Below are 23,123 nucleotides of genomic sequence, written 5' to 3' on the forward strand. Positions count from 1 at the left end.
TTTGTGTCTTATTTGCAGTATGGATTTGCAGATGGATGGATATATATGTGTGTGTGTGTGTGTGTGTGCAGCTCTCCAGAGAAAACTGCTCAAAAAATATCTTTTAAATCTTGTGCAATGAAAAAGAATTTATCAACCTTGTGTAGTTACTGAAATTTAAAGTGCACTTTAAAAATACCACAGCAACTGATATAAGCCATATTTATCAAAGTGATTTAGCAGGGTTTTGGTAAATATTTGTAAAACTCTGTAAATCAGAGATACTTAAAGGGGTGTAATGTGAAGAATTTGTTTTTATGTGGCCTTTTCAGTAAGATATGGTTGGGGTTCATGTTAAAACAGTCTAAAAACACACCAGTGTGTCTGTGCTTGTATAAAATGTACTGCAATAAGCAACATTTAGGCTAGAAACAGCTGGTTTTAGTCCATATTTGGGCTCCCACTTGATGTGAGAGCCATGCCTACTGTGCAGCTTTTCTACACCTACATGATTTCAATCTTCCAGCCTTTCACTCCAGCCCCACCCTCTTATGAGGGTCTGGAACCAAACATGTTTAGTGACTGTGACAAGGCATAGGCTTCTAAAACTGAACATCTGAACACTGATTGGCTAGTTGCTGCATTATCATTGCAACCTAGATGTGGCAAAAACGCAGCAGACTTGTATAAAATGAATTTCACCATAGAAAAAAAGCAAGAATTGATCACCTTGTGCCACGTTATTGAAAACAAAGGCCATTTGAATGCTTACTGTTAGTGATGGTGAAGACAGATAAGCGTCGTGCATTTGGGTCAGTGTTTCCAGTGGGCTGCAGTGTCATTTAAGTTACCAGTCTGTTGTGTCCAACTCCTTATGGTGTTGCAGATTTGTCCACACAGAAAGCAAAGTTGGACCAAATCGGAAAGTTTTGTGCATCTCACCCACGGTGCCACTTCCAGGAGGACGCTGCGTGCATTTGGATTCAGAATGAAGCTCTGAGCTGATGTCTCTGCTGCCTAGCGACTGTGAAAATCACTTTCTCTGAAATGGCTTTGAGTTAATTTCCCTAAAATGCACAGAAAGTCCAGAAAAATGAACAGTACCTCAGGAATTGTCCAACGGCTTTGCATACTGCACTGTATATTAAAATGATCTGTGGGAGAGGAATGAGGCATCACTCCTTTTACCTTTTGGGAACAGGATGTGGCCAACAGCAACAGACAGAAACTGGCCCTGTGAGACTTGAAATGGTCTTTTTAGGATGCACAAGCCTGTTGTCTGAGTGGTACATTTGTTTCAAAAAGATAAAAGTTACATCAGAGGACTTCAAGTAGAAAATATTCCATTCAGTGAAGATCTTTATTTTTCTTCTAGTCACAGATTTGGCTTGTAAGCAGGTGATTTAAATTGAGTAAGCGCTATTTGGAGCACTTCTGCAGAGCTCAATAATGTGTTCTGTCTCGTGAGATTCTGACAGTATTTTAAGTCCACAGCCCACACTGTTGGATATCGTTGGCTGCTAGTCTGCCAGTTTCCATGACATTTACTTTGTGAAGGAGAAGCTTACTTTGTGTGTAAAAGTTTTTGCTGCACCATAAAAAGGGATGCCAAGTCACAAATGAAAAGGTCAACAGTACACGTGGGTTCACCCTGACATATAAATATACAGGTTATATATGACATCACCAACAATTACCCCCCCACCCAAAATGCTGTGCAAATCCAGTTTAAAGATCAGGGAGGGTTTGAATGAATGAATGAATTTATTCGGCACACACTGTTATGTGGGCCGCTGAAGAGGAGGTACTGCTGGCCCACCACCACCAGAGGACGCCCTGCTTGGAGTACGGGCTCCAAGCAGAGAGGGCGCCAGACCCAGAAGAAGTGACAGCTGTCACTCATCCTCAGCATCAGCTGTCACTCATTCATCATCATCACCATCACCATAAAGGCCGGACTGCAACTCCACCTCCTCGCCGAGAAATCAACTACCGAAGAGGTAATTTTCTCTGCTGACTCGAACGTTGAATAATAATCTGAACTTCTTTTGCAGCCATTTTCCTGGTGTTTACCTTATCTGTGGGATTGGCGTTTGGTGTGACAGCGACGGCTTCGCCTCACACCCCAAACCAGATAAGTGGTTAAAACAGGAGCTGCACGAGTGTGTGATTGGAGGTGGAGGTGCTCCCTCCTAACTGAGTGCAGACTGTGGATTACTGAGTGTGCGAATTCACACTCATCCATCCTGTCTTTGTTTTCTGCCAGCAGTACCAGGGTCGACAGCCGAAGACAGAGGCCACCTGGGGACTCGGGACTTGGCGGCTCCGGTGTTCTTCAGACCGTTGGTGGTGGAAGCCGTGTGGGACGCGGCTCATCTCTCGTCGGGGGTCTTCTATCTTCGAGCCTGCCCACACGTCACCTGGTGTTAATTGACTTTACTGATCTTGTGTGTTTAGTTGTGTGTTGTCACAACATTAAATTGTTACTATTTGGCTTATTCATTGTCCGTTCCTTTGCGCCCCCTGTTGTGGGTCCGTGCTACGACACCTTCCCAACAGGATTTCTCGGCCATTCGTCATGGATTCCGAGGGGCGTCAACCCGAGCTTGAACAGCCAATGGAAGAGCCAGGAGCGCAGGCATCAGCGGGAGGCGTGTTGAGTGAGCTGCAGCAGATCTTAACCGCCTTCACGGCTCAGCTGGATTTAGTGACCGAGCAGAATGTTCTCCTTAACCGGAGGGTGGAGGCTCTCACCGCCAGGGTGGAAGCGCGCGATCAGGGCGCTGCTGCAGCCACCCCTCTTGCTGGTCCTGGGCCCATAACAGACGTTCCACTGGTTGTTCAACGACCCCCCCCCACCGTCCCCTGAAGCATACATAAGCCCTCCGGAACCGTACGGAGGCTGTGTTGAGACGTGCGCAGACTTCCTCATGCAGTGTTCGCTCGTCTTTTCACAGCGTCCTGTCATGTACGAGTCAGACGCCAGCCGGGTGGCTTATGTTATTAATCTGCTTCGAGGAGAGGCATGCGCATGGGCTACGGCGCTTTGGGAGCAGAATTCACGGCTCCTAACGTCTTATGCTGGGTTTGTACGGGAGTTCAAACAAGTTTTTGACCATCCCAACAGAGGCGAAACCGCTTCAAGCGTGCTGCTGTCAATGAGACAGGGGCGTCGCAGCTCAGCCGAGTATGCAGTTGACTTCCGCATCGCGGCAGCGAGATCCGGCTGGAATAATGTTGCGCTCCGCGCCGCCTTCGTAAATGGACTGTCTCCGGTCCTGAAGGAGCACCTGCTGGCTAAGGAGGAACCGCGGGATTTTGACGGGCTTGTCGATTTGGTTATACGCTTAGACAACCGTTTGAATGAGCATCGTCGGGAGCAGGCCGGGGGGCGTGACCGGGCACGAGCCGTCCCTCCCCCTTCCGGTTCCGAAAGGGTGACGTCGTCCCCATGCTTCACTGCCAGAGAGCTCCGTGTGGCTACAGCTCCCCCTGCTGAGGAGGCTATGGACACGAGCAGGGCCAAAGTTAAGACAAACGTCAGACAAAGGAGGCTGGCCCGCGGGGAGTGTTTTATCTGCGGCTCTTGTGAGCACATGCAGAAGGACTGCCGCAAAACGGTCAAACTACAACGCCCGTCCTTAGAAACTGGGCTAAGGGTGGGCCATAACACGCACGCGGGGAAACCCTGCAAATCTGCACGAATCCCAGTAATGATCCTTTGTGGGGATTTAACCCTTCATGCCCCAGCACTGGTAGACACGGGGTCGGAAGGGAATCTGCTGGATAGCAGATGGGCAAAGGAAGTAGGGCTCCCCCTGGTGGCTCTGCCGGCACCATTGCAGGTGCGAGCACTAGATGGCACCCTGCTTCCGTTAATCACACATCAGACACAGCCTGTGACCTTGGTTGTGTCTGGAAATCACAGGGAGGAGATAGTGTTCCATGTAACACCTTCTACCTCCCGAGTGATTTTGGGATTTCCATGGATGGTGAAGCACAATCCCCGGATAGATTGGCCGTCCGGGGTTGTGACGCAGTGGAGCGAAACCTGCCACCGGGAGTGTTTAGGATCCTCGGTTCCTCCCGGCATGACGGCTAATGAGGAGGTTAAAGTCCCCCCCAATCTATCGGCGGTGCCAAAGGAGTACCACGAGCTTGCTGACGTCTTCAGCAAAGATCTGGCACTCACTCTTCCCCCGCACCGACCGAACAATTGTGCCATCGATTTGGTCCCGGGCGCTGAGTACCCGTCCAGTAGGTTGTACAACCTCTCACGTCCGGAACGCGAATCAGTGGAGACCTACATCCGGGACTCTTTAGCTGCCGGGCTGATCTGGAACTCCACCTCCCCGATGGGTGCTGGTTTCTTTTTTGTGGGCAAAAAGGACGGCGGACTCCGTCCATGAATTGATTACAGAGGGCTGAACGAGATCACGGTTCGCAACCGATACCCGTTACCTCTGTTGGATTCAGTGTTCACGCCCCTGCATGGAGCCCAAATTTTCACAAAATTGGATCTTAGAAACGCGTACCACCTGGTTCGGATCCGGAAGGGAGACGAATGGAAGATGGCATTTAACACCCCGTTAGGTCACTTTGAGTACCTGGTCATGCCGTTCGGCCTCACTAACGCCCCCGCGACGTTCCAAGCTTTGGTAAATGACGTCTTGCGGGACTTCCTGCATCGGTTCGTCTTCGTATATCTGGACGATATACTCATCTTTTCCCCGGACCCTGAGACCCATGTCCAGCATGTACGTCAGGTCCTACAGCGGTTGTTGGAGAACCGGCTGTTTGTGAAGGGCGAGAAGTGCGAGTTCCACCGCACTTCTTTGTCCTTCTTGGGGTTCATCATCTCCTCCAACTCCGTCACCCCTGATCCGGCCAAGGTTGCGGCGGTGAGAGATTGGCCCCAACCAACAAGCCGCAGGAAACTGCAGCAGTTCCTCGGCTTTGCAAATTTCTACAGGAGGTTCATTAAAGGCTACAGTCAGGTAGTTAGCCCCCTGACTGCCCTGACCTCCAGCAAGGTCCCCTTCACCTGGTCGGATCGGTGCGAAGCCGCGTTCAAGGAGTTGAAACGCCGGTTCTCGACTGCACCAGGTCTGGTGCAGCCTGATCCTGATCGCCAGTACATAGTGGAAGTGGACGCCTCTGACTCAGGGATAGGAGCCGTGCTGTCCCAGAGCGTGGAGGCTGATAAGGTTCTCCATCCTTGTGCCTATTTTTCCCGCAGGTTGACCCCAGCTGAACGGAACTATGACGTCGGCAATCGGGAGCTCCTCGCGGTGAAGGAGGCTCTTGAAGAGTGGAGACACCTGCTGGAGGGGGTGTCGTTGCCTTTCACGGTTTTCACGGACCATCGGAACCTGGAGTACATCCGGACCGCCAAGCGGCTGAACCCCAGGCAAGCCCGCTGGTCTCTGTTCTTCGGGCGCTTTGACTTCCGGATCACGTACCGCCCCGGGACCAAAAACCAAAAATCGGATGCGTTGTCCCGGGTGCACGAAGAGGAAGCCAAGGCAGGGCTGTCGAACCCCACCGAGACCATCATCCCCGAGTCCACTGTTGTGGCCTCCCTCACCTGGGACGTGGAGAAGACCGTCCGGGAGGCCCTGGCAAGGAGCCCGGACCCGGGGACCGGCCCCAAGAACAGAATGTACGTCCCACCAGAGGCCAGAGCTGCCGTATTGGACTTCTGTCACGGATCCAAGCTCTCCTGTCATCCCGGAGTGCGTAGGACCGTGGCAGTGGTCCAGCAGCGCTTCTGGTGGGCGTCCCTGGAAACCGACGTTCGGGACACGTCCAGGCCTGTACCATCTGCGCCAGGGGCAAGGCAGACCATCGGAGGACCTCGGGACTCCTCCAACCCCTGCCGGTGCCTCACCGCCCCTGGTCTCACATCGGCCTGGACTTCATCACGGGCCTCCCGCCGTCCCAGGGCAACACCATCATTCTCACGATAGTGGACCGGTTCTCCAAGGCGGCCCACTTCGTGGCCCTCCCGAAGCTCCCGACGGCCCAGGAGACGGCAGACCTCCTGGTCCACCACGTCATGCGGCTGCATGGGATACCATCGGACATCGTATCAGATCGTGGTCCCCAGTTCTCTTTGCAGGTTTGGAGGAGTTTCTGTAAGGAGCTGGGGGCCACCGTGAGTCTCTCGTCCGGGTACCACCCCCAGACAAACGGCCAGGCAGAGCGGGCTAACCAGGAGTTGGAACAGGCCCTTCGCTGCGTCACCTCCGCGCACCCGGCGGCCTGGAGTCACCATCTGGCCTGGATCGAGTATGCCCATAACAGCCAAGTCTCGTCTGCTACCGGCCTCTCCCCTTTTGAGGCATGTTTGGGGTACCAGCCCCCATTGTTCCCACTGGTGGAGGGAGAGGTCGGTGTGCCCTCAGTCCAGGCCCACCTCAGGAGGTGCCGCCGGGTGTGGCGGACCGCCCGCTCTGCCCTGTTAAAGGCCCGGACGAGGGCCAAGACCCATGCGGACCGCCGGCGTTCCCCGGCCCCCACATACCAGCCCGGGCAGGAGGTGTGGCTCTCGACGAAGGACATACCTCTCTGTGTGGACTCCCCAAAATTAAAGGACAGATTCATAGGACCCTTCAGGATCCTCAAAATCATCAACCCGGCCGCAGTGAAGCTTCAACTCCCAGCTTCACTGCGGCTCCACCCTGTGTTCCACGTGTCCCGCCTCAAACCACACCACACCTCGCCCCTCTGTGCTCCTGGACCTACGCCGCCTCCTGCCCGGCTCATTGACGGGGAGCCTGCCTGGACAGTCCGCAGGCTCCTGGACGTCCGTCGTAAGGGCCGGGGGTTCCAATATCTGGTGGACTGGGAGGGGTATGGACCTGAAGAACGCTCCTGGGTGAAGAGGAGCTTCATCCTGGACCCGGCCCTCCTGGCTGATTTTTACAAGAGACACCCGGACAAGCCTGGTCGGACGCCAGGAGGCGCCCGTTGAGGGGGGGGTCCTGTTATGTGGGCCGCTGAAGAGGAGGTACTGCTGGCCCACCACCACCAGAGGGCGCCCTGCTTGGAGTGCGGGCTCCAAGCACGAGAGGGCGCCAGACCCAGAAGAAGTGACAGCTGTCACTCATCCTCAGCACCAGCTGTCACTCATTCATCATCATCACCTTCTCCATAAAGGCCGGACTGCAACTCCACCTCCTCGCCGAGAAATCAACTACCGAAGAGGTAATTTTCTCTGCTGACTCGAACGTTGAATAATAATCTGAACTTCTTTTGCAGCTGTTTTCCTGGTGTTTACCTTATCTGTGGGATTGGCGTTTGGTGTGACAGCGACGGCTTCGCCTCACACCCCAAACCAGATAAGTGGTTAAAACAGGAGCTGCACGAGTGTGTGATTGGAGGTGGAGGTGCTCCCTCCTAACTGAGTGCAGACTGTGGATTACTGAGTGTGCAAATTCACACTCATCCATCCTGTCTTTGTTTTCTGCCAGCAGTACCAGGGTCGACAGCCGAAGACAGAGGCCACCTGGGGACTCGGGACTTGGCGGCTCCGGTGTTCTTCAGACCGTTGGTGGTGGAAGCAGTGTGGGACGCGGCTCATCTCTCGTCGGGGGTCTTCTATCTTCGAGCCTGCCCACACGTCACCTGGTGTTAATTGACTTTACTGATCTTGTGTGTTTAGTTGTGTGTTGTCACAACATTAAATTGTTACTATTTGGCTTATTCATTGTCCGTTCCTTTGCGCCCCCTGTTGTGGGTCCGTGCTACGACACCTTCCCAACACACACATACTTAACAAAAAAATTGCATAGACCTAAAAAACTCATAAACAATTTCACAGTTTTGTGCGGCCGAATGGGTGTAGGCAGAAGCAAAAGCTTATAAAGGACTGTGGTGCTTTGTGTTTGTGGCCTTGCTAGTTTGCTACATGTGTGCTAGCATGTTATCCGCGGCTCCAAATTGCTTGGAGTGATTTCCAGTTGTTACCAGTGGAACCTGGGAATTGCCTTACCCTTGTTGGCTTGCCTTACCCTATCCAGCCATTTGAGACCTGTGGGATTGATGTGCGCCTGCCAGGTTATGTCCGGTGCAGGACACCATTTGGTATTGGCTTATCTTACCCTGTAATGGGATTGGTGTACATGCACTCACTAGGAATGTAAGTGTGCCAGTACAGGCCAACATCATTGTTATCTGTCTGCTGATGGTAGCTAGTGGGATGTGTGCACACTACATGCACTCATATACTATTGCTATTCAGTTGTGGAACCTCGTGATAGGGATGGCTCATGTGAGAGCGGATTTCAATCATTCCTGCAGTGACGCAAATGTATCTGCTGAGGGTCAGGCATTTGTACTGTGCGACCTGACCACCGTCGTGGTTTCCCTCACCGACTGCATCAAGCGCCTTGGGGCAACTGTTTGTTGTGATTTGGCGCTATATAAATAAAATTGATTTGATTTGATTTGATTTGATCAAGGAGTTGAGTGTAGTACTGTGCAGCACCCAATTCATGCACTACCAGCTATAAACAGTAGCACTGCTGCATAGCTGCAGGTGTTGCCCATGCTGCAGAATCTGGCTTAGCAGATGGACAGATTGGAGGTGCGTCATTCTTCCACCTCTCCATCTCTAGCTAAGGAGACCTTCCTTTGTCTGGACCCCAGGGCCAGCTGGGTGGCAATATCACTGACTATGTTGACATGCTGTCTCTTTTTTTCAATCAGATGGGGACAGTCAACTGAGCCCTGTTCAGCTTCTGCCTCTGTGGAGGCAGATGTGGAATCTACAGCTTGTGACTTGTCTGTACATCCTCTTGGTGCAATGCTATAGAGCACAGGCAAGACTGTTGGCCCCCGGTGTCTGATCCTGTCCCTGTGAAGAATGTCTGGGAAGGATTGTCTCATGCCACTACTCCTCCCAGCATCCCTACTCCTACACCTCCCTTGACAAATGTCTGTTACTCTGTGGAATATGGGTTGGGTGATATGCCACCAGTGGAATAGCCCGTGGTTTTGTGGACATCACTTGGATCTGCCCATGTCTCTTCTAACCTTGGTTGTCCTAGGAAGGTATGCTTGAAGATGACTACTTTGTCTCCTGTTCTTCTAATGCCACTGCTTGTGTGGCTCATATGGATAATGGCCTGGCTATGCTATTGGCGGCCTTGTGCCGGAGCAGGTGTTTTATACTCATGCTCAGGAAGTGCTGGATAGGGCTAGGTGCTCGACTGCATTGAAGGATACTGCCTTCCTGCCAAAGATTCTTGGATCTCGATCCATTAATCAAGTGCTGGAGGTGGCACAGTTTCAGCTCTCTTTCTCCCCACTAGCAGAACATAAGGGGTTGCCCACCTTATGTCCTATTAGGGCACTGGCTGCCTAGGTGACTCATACTTAGCCCAGCTCTTTGTTTGCTATAGAAAGGGGAAACTGGGATTCTGCCTTTTAAAACTATGCTTTTCTCATTGACTTGTTGAGGTCATTTGTCATGCTGTACAGGGTTTTCCCATCCCTGAAGTGCATAGGGCCCATTCGGTACTTTAACGTTTCCTATAATCCCCCTAGTGGCCTGCTGTGCTTCCCAGAATGCACCACGGCACCAGCAAAGTTCTGGCATCTCACAGCGCATGTAAATAATGAGTAATGAGGATGTGGATGGCATTGATCCAGCAAGTTCATGGGTGATTATGATGATGACATGTTCTCCCAAGTTGAGAAGGTTATCTAGAGGAGGTGTAGCACCTGTGATGGACTTCTGCTGTGCCCCGATGTTGTCTTGTTGTCCATACTTCCGTAGGTTTGCATACATTGTGCCCTTAACCGGAACTCTGCTGAAACGGACTTTTCGCGCGAGTCATGGACCGTGAGATGGCGCAAGATTCACAACTGCGAAAAAGTGAATTCTACCATAGGTGTGGCTACATCCCCTACTCCACTGAGGGATGTGCCTTTGGAGGCCCTATGTGGGACAGCTTCACAATTGCAAGTTCACCAGGTTATAGTTGATGTAACCAGTCACTCCACACTGCTGTCCAGATGTTAGCTGCTTGTATTTGAATTGTGCCATTTGTCGTAACTGCTCTCATTGTATTTTGAGGTTGAAACAGATCACTAGTTACATGAGATCGAAGGACGACTGGCGCCTGTGTCCATCAGACTGTTCAAGGCAAGAAGATGAACAGGAATTTGAGCCAGTTTTTTGTAGTGTGGGAGGTCCCACTTTCTCAGCTCGTGGGCATGACTAATTCTAGTCTGGAAAATGATCAGAATGAAGGTTTTCATTTGATTTTGACGGTTGTGTTGGTCATTCTTAGGTCTAACAGATCCACGCTTAAGCCTCAGTCACAACCCATCTTAGGAGTTTTTAATCCTGCAATCACCTGGTTCCTGTAGGTCCTACATCTCACATAAGATTTATTTATTATCTTTGTAGTCTTACTACAATGGTACAGACATTGTAAGGCCTTTGTACAAGTGGCAAGATGATTATGCATTTGTCTTGAGATAAATGGGTGGACTCGATGCTACCTGTTGTACAGACATTGTACTATGATCTTGAGATTGTAGTAGGACTGTTGTAGGAACCTCCCAATTGCCTTTTATGTCTTACATTTATTGTAACTATCTCAAGTTGCCTGTACTTACATAGTACAAAGACCATACATGTCTTACAACCTTTGTACTACCATCCTGCAATAAGACTGACATATTGTCGACGATATATATATATATATGGGAAGAACATCAGATAAAAACATCAACACAAGCCTAGTTGTCGACATCTTCATCATCGGTTGGTGATCTCAACACAAGCCTAGTTGTCATCATCTTCTTCATCAGCAACTATAGTTGCTGACAGTGGATCAAGCAGTCAACCCTTTATACCTGGATCATTCTCACACAATGCTCTTATGCCTCTTACAATCATTGTAGGAGGATCATACTAGCAGTACAGTTATTGTACAATAGTACAATTATTGTACAATAATCTTACAAATCCTAAGAATAACATTGGGGATTCATTTTTAGGGTTTAATTGTACATATGTCTTACAGTGGTCTTACAACTCTTACAACGGTGGCTTAGTGGTTAGCACTGTTGCCTCACAGCGAGAAGGTTGTGGGTTCAATTCCTGTGGCCTTTCTGTGTGGAGTTTGCATATTCTCCCCGTGTTTGCGTGGGTTTCCTCTGGGCACTCCGGTTTCCTCCCACATCCAAAGACATGCGGGTTAGTTGGATTGGAATCTTTAAAATTATCCGTAGGTGTGTGAGTGGGTGTGTCTGTGTTTGTTTGTCTATTTATGGCCCTGCAACATACTGGCGTCCTGTCCTGGGTGTACCCCGCCTCACGCCCTATGACTGCTGGGATAGGCTCCAGCCCCCCGCGACCCTGAATTGGACTAAGCGATAGAAGATGAATGAATGATTGTACCATCATCTTGCAATAAATTTCATCTTTACAGCTCTTAGAAAATGTTGAGCATGATAACAGTGGCCCTCAGATGATAAGACGACTCTAGGACCACTATAGAAACAAAATTGTCCTGGGATGATTGTACAGTCATTGTAGGATTTGGCAAAAAAATGGTCTTAGACCAGTCTTAGAAGATCTTAGTGGGTTGTGACTGAAGCTTTATCGACCTTATTGCCTGGAGGTGACCTAATGCGCGTCGTGGCACGAAAACACGGAATCACGGCGGGGTCGACGCTCGCGCAGATGTTTGACGGTCACGGCTCGCGCACGCGCTGGCTGTGATTGGCTCCCACGCGGATAACTCCATTTTGGAAAACAGCTGTTTGAAGACACACGAGCTTCTGTCGCTGTCCGAGAAGACGACGGAACCCGGAGAGAACAAACACTTTCCTTGCTTGATTTCATTCTTTTTTCTTTGAGTGTCAGGAAACTTGGGCGGGAATTGATGGTGTTAAATTCGCTCTGGAACAAGTGGGTAAGAGGAGGCGACTGGATCAAGGTTAGTCCGCTTTTTTTTGTTGTTGATACGAGCGAGAACGTTTTCCTTGAGTTTTTGTGGATTAAAAAACGGTCAGTTTTGTGTTTGAACATCCGCAGGCAGCAGCACAGTCACGAAGCGGGTCGTTTCTTTTAAGGTTTAATGAGACGTTTTTCCCACTAACACACCGACTCCGTCCAACGGTTTGTCTTGACGCCTTTTTATTGTCGAACTGCACCGTGAATGTCACTGATGTCGACGTTCTTTTCCTGCCCTTCGAATGTGTCTGGCATGTGCACACGTTAGCTGTGATTTTCAGTGTAGCTGCATTGGCTTTGGAGGCTCCCATCTTCTCATCAGGCGCACGAGCGGTTCCAGAAGGGGGCCCGAAGGGGCGAGAGCCACCCCACAAATGCTGATATAATCACTCCAGTACAGAACCATGGGGTTATGTAAGGATTAAACAATAAGAAGCCGTGCATTATATGGTTTGAATGCACGACACGGAGTCTAAAACACCACGACACGAAGCCATGTTTTGTTTGCTGATCATAAGGTCCACAAACCAAAACATCTACATATATTTACCAAAATGTCCACAGTTTACAGGTAATAAAATATAGTAATATAATATTATTTGTATGTATTTCTTAAATTATTTATTAACTTGTCACATAAGGCATATAGAAATGATAGACTTTTGAGAAAATAGTGACCTCTGGAAATACATGAAATAAAACAGACAACCATTATTTTCAGTCAGAATTCCTTTATTTGTACTTTCAAGCATCACAGAACAGCAATATATACACACCAATCATACAGAACTCAACAATTTTATTAAGTTAATGTCTCAATTGTGATGTATCTGACAAGATGAGCTGTTAAGAGCATGAAAGGGATTTTTAGTTAAAATAATTTTAACCTCTCGTGGCAGGTGAGATGAGCTGTTGGGGACATGAAAGGGATTTAGTGACAGTAATTCTAACACATCTCATTTGGACGTTTTTGCTTAAATCTGTGGACGTTTTGGCGTATTTGTGGGCATTTTGGCATTTGGACGTTCTGGCTGTGGACTTTTTGGCTTGTGGACGTTATGACTAGAAAGCCCGTGTTTTGATTAACTTGTTGGCAGTGGATATTCTTATTTTGGCTATTTATATGGAACACGCTGTAATTGGTGAAGCACAATGATGTCATCACGTGACCCACTTTAGCAGGTCACTGGGTTTTTAATATTTTTCTGACACAGCTTTTTTTTTTTTTTTTTTTTATTTGGCCAAGACTCAGGTACAGAAAGCAACACACTCCATAGCCGGCAATCAATTCACCCTACTGAGGTTTCAAATCCCGCAAGCTCTCAGAGAGGTGGCTGCCACTGTGAGATGTATATTATTATGTACAATATATATATATATATATATATATATATATATATATTAGGGCTGGGCAACGTTAACGCGCTAACGTTACAGGGGAGGTGATGGTCTAGTGGTTAAGGTGTTGGGCTTGAGTCCAGAAGATCATGGGTTCAAATCCCCGCCTGACTGGAAAATCACTAAGGGCCCTTGGGCAAGGCCTTTAATCCCCTATTGCTCCCGGTGTGTAGAGAGCGCCTTGTATGGCAGCACCCTGACATCGGGGTGAATGTGAGGCATAATTGTAAAGCGCTTTGAGCGTCTGATGCAGATGGAAAGCTATAGCAAAATGAATCGCCGCTTTAAATAAAATGACACCTCTTTCCAAATGTAATACAGACAAGAAACTACAATCGACTAAAAGGTTTTTTTTTTTCCTCCCAAAATGAAACGTGCTGTATTTTCTTTTCAAATTACATCCTGAAGTGAAGCACAGCAGCTGTAAGCTCAGCTCAAATATATGGAAACACATTCATGCCAATGTCTCAAAGGAAATGCTTTTGACCAAAAACTACAGATTTTGTTTATTCCTATTTATGTCCAGAGATCAAGGATTCACCATGTAGAGTTCATTATGTACAAAGTTTAAGGATCCAGTGACCAAATTCATATTTATTTACTTTAAGACTCAATAAAATGTTCAATTTAATCGGCTTATAAAGTGCCAAATCACAACAAAATCTAAATATACTAAAACAAATACATCACAATTGTACACATATCAAATTGTGATATGTGTACAATTGTGACGTATTTGTTTTAGTACATTTAGTCATGGACATGAATATTGTTATTTTGATATGAAACAGGATAACAAATGACCTGCCAGTGGTTTTATATTTGATTTCATTAGTGTGTTTCAGTTGAAATTTACATTTTCAAATTTATGCGATGTTCATTTACATTTTCAAATAAAACTGTGCTTTTAAGCGGCTTTTGAATTCATTTTTGGGTTTCACATATACCATGCGATTAATCATGAGAGATATATATATATATATATATATATATATATATATATATATATATATATATATATATATATATATATATATATATATATATATATATATATATATATATATATATATATATATATATATATATATATATATTGGCCATTTCTAACCCTACACATTTCCTTAAGCACCCCCCCCCCCCCCCCCCGCGCGTCACTCCTTCATGCTCCCATCACAGCGTGTTCCGAGAAATAGTCTAAGTCCTCGTCCAGTCATGAAAGAATATCCACTTCGTGACTTGTCACCACATTTGGCCTGCAATTGACAAATTCTCTGTAAATTTAATAAATAAGTATTAGGCAGAATAAAGAGTAGCTTATTAGGTTTTTTTTTTTTTTATTCTTATTTTAATGTTTAATTTTTTGTTGTTTAGGAGTTGGACTACCCTTATGGAGACCTGGGTTGATTGCTGGAGTGTGACACGCTGAGGGTTGTCATAATTCTAGAACTTCAAGCTCAGTAATACACAGGAAAATACTCTATACCATTTTTGATACCACAAGGAAGAAAATGACCCCCCTGCTAGGCTGTTAGCAGTGGTACTGAAGTTGTGCGATAACTGGTGGCGGTGTTGGTATCGACACTGTTGCAGATGAGTATCCAATCCAATGCTAATCTTTAGCATTGTGTGTTTTTGATAATCTTAGTTATTCTACCTGTCTGTGTCCAACCAGCTGTAAATGGAAGTAACCTGCAATGGACTAGTGTCCCCATCCAGGGAGAATTGTAGATTTGTCTGCTTTATGCTGTGGTGTTCTGGGACAAGGTCTAGCCTGATAGACCTCAGAACCTACATAGGACGTACTTGGACAAGTTGGGTTCATAAATGCTTGGACAGTGACAATTTTTTTTTGTAATTTTGTCACTGTGCACCATGACAGTACAGTTGAAAGGAAACAATCATGATGTGCTTGTAGAGCAGAGTTTCAGTTGTAATTATTTTAGAACTTACAGAAACTTTTATAGTTTCTTTATCTTCTCTATTGATGTCTTGGACTTCATGAACATTAGCCATTAAGAAACAGAGTGTGTTGTTGTTGTTGTGGTAAATCTGGAGTAGGTAGTTCACAAAAATTGTCCAGCTGTAGTGTTTTTAAAGAAGTCCCTTTGCGTTTATCTGCTCTGTGCATTTCTCAGCCTGAACCAGAGAATGTCGGCACTTTGTGCCACAACAAAAGAGTCACACTGCCTCATTCATTCCGTCAGCGTTTAACACAGACATCAGGTGATTCTTCAGAATTTTGCATGTGATGAAAATAAATCCCATGATCCCCCAAGACAAAAATAAAATAAATGTTAAATTACTCTGTTTGGCCTCTGTGTGGAGAATCGATGCCGTGCAACAGCGTACGTGTGCTCTGACGTGCTCATCAAGTTACGTGTTCCACCAGCCAAACAAAGGGGTTCTGCTGGCGGTGGAAACACAAACCAAGCCAGACTTAACCGTTCCAACATGCACCATACTGTGCAGTCCTGACCCGGACCCCTCGGTGGAAACGGTATACGCTGGCTAAATCATCAAGGTGTGACAGGGTCCTAAAGTATGACACTTGAAAACATCCATTTCCAGGGACACTGCTTAGAATTTAAAGGACATGGATGGACTGTTTCTTTCATTAGATTGTAAAGAAAATCTCAACAATATATAACTACTATTTTTATTTTCAATCTATCTGTTAACATTCCAGTGGGCTCATGTTGTGTTCAAAGCTTTGCAGCTCCCAGATGTCAAATCTAAAAAAAAAAACAGGCCAAACAATCAGTGTCACTGTCAGTATTCATTCATTGTGGATGAAGGTTAACTTTCTGAAAATGCACATTTTATATTGCAGTGATATGCATAATTCATATCATCGCACAGGTAACCTGCTTTATTATCCCTTGCTGCCTGCGTCTGCTGGGTGTCCATCTCCCCCTGTGTCTCTCTGTCTGTCTGTCCTCCGTCTGGCTCTCAGACTGCATTGTGACTGTGATGTTGGCTTACTGCATTATCAGATAATCTCCAAAGTGTAGCTGGATTTTCTGTTGTCAGGTTTTCATTTCTTTGACCTTACTGTGACCTTTGCAGCACAGACTGAGGGGCCTGGCATTTATGAACTAGTGTATTTATGTTTGCTGTTTTTATTTTAATGTTGGTTGGAACATACATTTATTTGGGCTCTACACTGATAATTTACTTTGAGTCGACTGAGCTTATCTAACACAATTAAAATTTTTGTTGCTTCCATGAAATGGGTTCTGGGTCTCCTGCAGTTTTTCTGGAATTAACTGAATGAAACTGCTTTTTTTCCCCCCCATTTTCTAACGAGCATCCTGGATGAAATTTATTTCTTTGGGAGCTGGAAGTCTAACCCTGAATGAAATTTTACTGAACACTTTCATAGTGCCTTTGCTGTGAAATGTAAATTGATGAAGAAGCAGCATCAGCCTGATGTATTTTTACTCATTCCCTTCTACTGCTGGAGCCAAAATGGAAACAGCTGAAGGTTGTTTTAATTTATTTTTTTTCAGCTGCAGCATACGCCCTACAAATGCAGCCCTCGTGCTCCTTATTTGGAGGAAGCAGTTGAAGATGAGCGAGTGAAACTGCAACATCACTGATGATGAAGATGGAAACATTCCTCATCTGAAAGACAGATTGTCCAAAAGAGTTCAGAACCCTTGTTTCAGTGGTGTTAAAGGAGGTTGGAATGCCTGACATGTTTAGAAACTTTGCAACTCTAATATATTAACTGCTGCTGACTTAACCAGGAAAAGCCCCCCCCCCCCCCCCCCCCACACACACACACATACATACAACCCCTGGCAAAAATTATGGAATCACCGGCCTCAGAGGATGTTCATTCAGTTGTTTAATTTTGTAGAAAAAAAGCAGATCACAGACATGACACAAAACTAAAGTCATTTCAAATGGCAACTTTCTGGCTTTAAGAAACACTATAAGAAATCAAGAAAAAAAATTGTTGCAGTCAGTAACGGTTACTTTTTTAGACCAAGCAGAGGGAAAAAAATATGGACTCACTCAATTCTGAGGAATAAATTATGGAATCACCCTGTAAATTTTCATCCCCAAAACGAACACCTGCATCAAGTCAGATCTGCTCGTTAGTCTGCATCTAAAATGGAGTGAACACACCTTGGAGAGCTGTTGCACCAAGTGGACTGACATGAATCATGGCTCCAACACGAGAGATGTCAATTGAAACAAAGGAGAGGATTATCAAACTCTTAAAAGAGAGTAAATCATCACGCAATGTTGCAAAAGATGTTGGTTGTTCACAGTCAGCTGTGTCTAAACTCTGGACCAAATACAAACAACATGGGAAGGTTGTTAAAGGCAAACATACTGGTAGACCAAGGAAGACATCAAAGCGTCAAGACAGAAAACTTAAAGCAATATGTCTCAAAAATCGAAAATGCACAACAAAACAAATGAGGAACGAATGGGAGGAAACTGGAGTCAATGTCTGTGACCGAACGGTAAGAAACCGCCTAAAGGAAATGGGATTTACATACAGAAAAGCTAAACAAAAGCCACCATGAACACCTAAACAGAAAAAAAACAAGGTTACAATGGGCTAAGGAAAAGCAATCGTGGACTGTGGATGACTGGATGAAAGTCATATTCAGTGATGAATCTCGAATCTGCATTGGGCAAGGTGATGATGCTGGAACTTTTTGTTTGGTGCCGTTCCAATGAGATTTATAAAGATGACTGCCTGAAGAGAACATGTAAATTTCCACAGTCATTGATGATATGGGGCTGCATGTCAGGTAAAGGCACTGGGGAGATAGCTGTCATTATATCATCAATAAATGCACAAGTTTACGTTGATATTTTGGACACTTTTCTTAACCCATCAATTGAAAGGATGTTTGGGGATGATGAAATCATTTTTCAAGATGATAATGCATCTTGCCATAGAGCAAAAACTCTGAAAACATTCCTTGCAAAAAGACACATAGGGTCAATGTCATGGCCTGCAAATAGTCCGGATCTTAATCCAATTGAAAATCTTTGGAAGTTGAAGAAAATGGTCCATGACAAGGCTCCAACCTGCAAAGCTGATCTGACAACAGCAATCAGAGAAAGTTGGAGCCAGATTGATGAAGAGTACTGTTTGTCACTCATTAAGTCCATGCCTCAGAGACTGCAAGTTGTTATAAAAGCCAGAGGTGGTGCAACAAAATACTAGTGATGTGTTGGAGCGTTCTTTTGTTTTTCATGATTCCATAATTTTTTCCTCAGAATTGAGTGATTCCATATTTTTTTTCCCTCTGCTTGGTCTAAAAAAGTAACCGTTACTGACTGCCACAATTTTTTTTCCTGATTTCTTATAGTGTTTCTTAAAGCCAGAAAGTTGCCATTTGAAATGACTTTAGTTTTGTGTCATGTCTGTGATCTGCTTTTTTTCTACAAAATTAAACAACTGAATGAACATCCTCCGAGGCTGGTGATTCCATAATTTTTGCCAGGGGTTGTACATATGTAAAACTTGTTGGTCTGCAATCTTAGAATCAAGATGTCGTACACCAGGAGGGAGGTGATGTTTTTGCAGATGATTTCATAATAGGAGTCGTCCTCTTAGAGTACGCGCCCTTTTCCTGTAACCTCCCTAACTATAAAAATTTAAATCCACAAACTTTACATCTTTTTTTAATTTTTGTTTTATTTCTAAGGTAAATATAAAGTGATACTGCGGGACAATGGAGATGACACTCGCACATTCAACAGTAGACTCCGGGGGGTTCGGCCTGAGAATACCTACTTTGAATGGCAGTTGCTGGGCAGGTGCTAGTGCTACTGGGCATGTACACTGGTGAAAATAAATGCTGGCTTCTTGCCTGCCTGTAGTTGCTCTTCACTGTCGATTGGAACAAAAACTGTGTCCTACTTGAGCTTAGCACATACAGTTCTCAACAAACCACAGTATAAAATGTAGCAACAAACATGGAGTAATGACCAGTTTGAGTCAGACCAGTGCCAGGCAAAAACAACACCAACAACAAAAACTCCTTTATTGGCTGGACGTTATTAGCTGTATTGCACAAGTAACAAGTCAAGGTCAGGTGCTGGTGCCTTGGGTCACCGCATGTAAGCCACAGTATGGAATTGCCTCGAGTCCTGGATGGCAATCACCCGGTCGTGCCACTGGTTCATCCCCACCTCTCAAGCATAACCAAGTGTCTGCCATAGCCAGTTGAAGCATAGGCATCTCCAGTTGCTCTTGATCATGCCCAGGGAAGTGCGCGGTCTTTCCCTCACAAAGCAAGTGGTGCAGCTCTTCCAAGTTTTCCAAAGTGACTGTTCACTTGACATAGTCATTCGAGTGGTACCCAAGGAAAGAGCAAGGGAAGTAGGATTAAACTGTTGACATTGTAGGTGGTCACATGTTGGACCATCTAGTAGATTAAGCCACCTGATGAATCTAGGAGGAATTGACATACGGGTGCCACTATTCCATCCTGTTAGAGTAGCCCTCTGTGACCTGTTCTCATCTATTTTTTTTCACCAGCTCACTAAAAAAGCCTGTTATATTTCTCAGAATGGCCAAGGGTGATGGATGGCAGCCAGGACAGAGATCACAGTGATGGTAGAAAAAAACTCTGCTACTAGAGAGACAGACGTGCCCTGATGACCTTGGTCGGAGCCCAGCCAGAAGCTTCACTCGTGTGCTCAGTCAGATTTATTCTCACTAAACGGGGCGTATGGAAAAAAGGGCAGGCTGCACATTGTTAAAAAGATTACATGACTGTGTTCAGGCTATTACAAATGCTGGTCCTCAGAGGTTTATCGAAGCTATGTTTTATGCTTCATCTAATCTGTGACACTCAATATTCAGAAAGCAGCAGGATGGTGAGCAATCAGATCATGTTTGAGCAGTTACGATTATTCTTAGTGCTGCATGAACAAAACTTACCAACTCTGTTCTCCTGCTCCTACTCCTTTGGTAGTGGAAGTCATATTTGGACTTTGGGATTTGGACTTATGTCTTTGTCATTCAAGATGGCGCTGCTGTGTATGGTCCGCCATCTGCCTCATCTGTTTTTACTGATATTTTTATGGAGTACTCTGTTTGTCACGTCTTTTGCCTCAGTGCAATATGTTTATGATAGAGAAACGCTGTTAAATATCCGTGACGCTGTTGTTAGACATTCTTTCTTTGATTATAAGGGATATTCAAAGACGCCACCACCTCTCCTGGCGTCTGTGCCGGTATACCTACACCGGCTTGTCACAGCGTTACCACTCAACAAGCATGACAGGCGGCCTGGGAAAAGAGGTGGTTTCCATGTGAAAGTCAAGTCCTACCTGGCTTCTGCAGATGAAAGTGTTCCCCGCTGCCCAGCGTCTGGATACTGTGTGGATTTACAAGTCCATATCAGCTACCGATGGCTCTTACAGACTGCTCCTGGGACCAGCTGCACACTTCCGCGTTGGCGTTACGCTAAGACCCAGAGACGGGGCAGTGTACTGGGGAATCTCCGTCCGCTCAGCCGCGCGGAGCAGCAAAACGAGCACGCTATCTCCATACGAGGCGCGCTAGTGAATACTAGGTCCCTTTCCAACAAAACTTTTATACTTAAGGATTTTATTTTAACACATAAGTTGGACCTACTTTTATTGAATGAGACCTGGGTAAAAGCTGGCGATAACAGTGCTTTTACTGAACTCCTCCCGGCTGGATACTCATTCTTCAGCGCACCACGGCTCTCAGGACGTGGTGGGGGCGTGGCCACTCGCTTCAAACAGAGCTTCAGCTGTCATTTCGTTCCAATACAGCACTATTCTAGTTTTGAATTACAATCATGTATAATTAACTTTGCCTCTCCTGTGCTTTGCATCGTCATATACCGCCCCCTAAATATAATAAGGATTTTATGACTGACTTTTCAAAGTTTTTATCAGATATAATGCCTAAATATGACAATATACTCATCTGTGGGGACTTTAACATACATGTTTGTTGTGCCTCAAATCAGTTGGGCAATGACTTCAAAAGCCTCTTGGACTCTTTTGGTCTATTACAATCAGTGCATGGCTCCACACATCAATTTGGTCATACACTAGACTTAGTCATTTCACATGGACTTTCCCTGGCTCTTAGTAATACAGCAGTTGCTCCTATCTCAGATCACCTTCCTGTTATTTTTTAATTTACAGCTCCTGTCAATATCCCCAGGCCCTCCATACCAGCCCGCTCCCGCCGCACCATCACCCCCTTGACTGTAGGGGACTTTGAGGCTGCTTTTAGAGACACTGCACTTTATTGCAGAGGATGTGGCCTCCTCCCTTAGTCCAGATGAGTTCATCTCATATTTTAATACCACATGCTCTGATATTTTAGATACTGTGGCACCTTTTAAATCCAGGTCCACCAGACCCCTGGCTCAATGACACCACCCGTGCCTTACGCCGTCACTGTAGACAGGCTGAGCAGAGATGGAGAAAGGACAGGCTTCAGGTGTTCTTGGAAATGCTACGGGATAGCTTTACAGAGTATCAGAATGCTGTGAAGGAGGCAAAAACCCAATATCTGTCAAGTATTATAGCCAGTAGTTCTAACTGTCCAAGAGTGTTATTTGACACAATCAAGTCAGTTTTAAACCCTCCCACCATATTGTCTGACATTTCGCAGGCTACATGTGAAAAATTTCTCAAGTTTTTTTATAGAGAAAGTAGCCACTGTCAGACAGAATATTTTAAACTGTAACACGGTTTTTAATAGCCTTTACACTCTACCTGAACCATCTGCTGTTTTTAATAGTTTTGAGCCGGTTACTCTGACACGCCTCACTGATGTTGTCCAGAGCATTAAACCCAGTTACTGCTCATTGGACACTATTCCACAAAAGGTTTTTAAAGAGGTTTTTAACACTGTGGGTTCAAGCTTGCTCTCTTTTATTAATAGCTGCATCAGCTCCGGGACAGTTCCAGCCCATTTTAAACATGCTGTAGTTAGGCCTCTTCTTAAAAAGCCCAACCTAGATCCCTCAGTTTTATCTAATTTTAGACCAGTGTCAAATTTATCGTTTTTATCTAAGGTTTTAGAAAAAGTTGTTTTTAATCAGTTGCAATCGTTTTTAGAACACAACTCTGTTTTAGATAAATTTCAGTCGGGTTTTAGATTTCGACATAGCACTGAGTCAGCTCTTTTAAAAGTACAAAATGACATTCTTTTATCGTTGGACTCTAAAAAACCTGTGCTGCTGGTGATGCTGGATCTAACAGCTGCGTTTGATACTGTGGACCACTCAATCCTCCTCACACGTCTGTCCCAGCAGGTTGGCCTCCGGGGGACTGTCTTGGAGTGGTTTCAGTCTTATTTGACTAACAGGACTTTCAGGGTGATGGTTAATGACTTCTCCTCCTCCACAGTTCCTCTGACCACTGGTGTGCCCCAGGGCAGTATCCTCGGACCGCTCTTGTTCTCTTTGTACATGCTTCCACTGAGTTCAGTCATCACCAAACACAATCTTCAGTTTCATTTTTATGCCGATGACCTCCAGATTTATATGCCAGTTGTGCCTAATAATACAAGTGCTTTGGACTCCATACATAGCTTTTTTAAGGATATTAAGGACTGGCTGGCTCAGAATTTTCTGCACCTTAATGAAGCCAAAACAGAGTGTATTCTGTTTGGAGCTAAAACTAACTCTGATCCAGATCTTGGCTCCCTGGCTCCTTATCGTAGGGCTGTGGTAAGGAACCTTGGTGCGCGATTTGACGACTGTTTAAAATTTGAGAAACAAATTGACAGTGTGGT

At 45.8% G+C, this 23,123-nt stretch overlaps 1 protein-coding gene across 1 annotated transcript in view; it reads left to right on the forward strand.

Moving 5' to 3' along the window:
* Positions 1-11,737: 11,737 nt before the first annotated feature.
* The window catches only part of pkig (protein kinase (cAMP-dependent, catalytic) inhibitor gamma), an 81,683-nt gene continuing 70,297 nt past the window's right edge, over positions 11,738-23,123 (forward strand). Inside the window, exon 1 of the mRNA XM_034173363.1 lies at positions 11,738-11,939. The gene's annotated coding sequence lies outside the window, so the exon portion shown is untranslated. The remainder of the gene's footprint in view (positions 11,940-23,123) is intronic.

Source organism: Thalassophryne amazonica, chromosome 6, assembly GCF_902500255.1.
Source record: "Thalassophryne amazonica chromosome 6, fThaAma1.1, whole genome shotgun sequence".
Lineage (NCBI taxonomy): Eukaryota > Metazoa > Chordata > Actinopteri > Batrachoidiformes > Batrachoididae > Thalassophryne > Thalassophryne amazonica.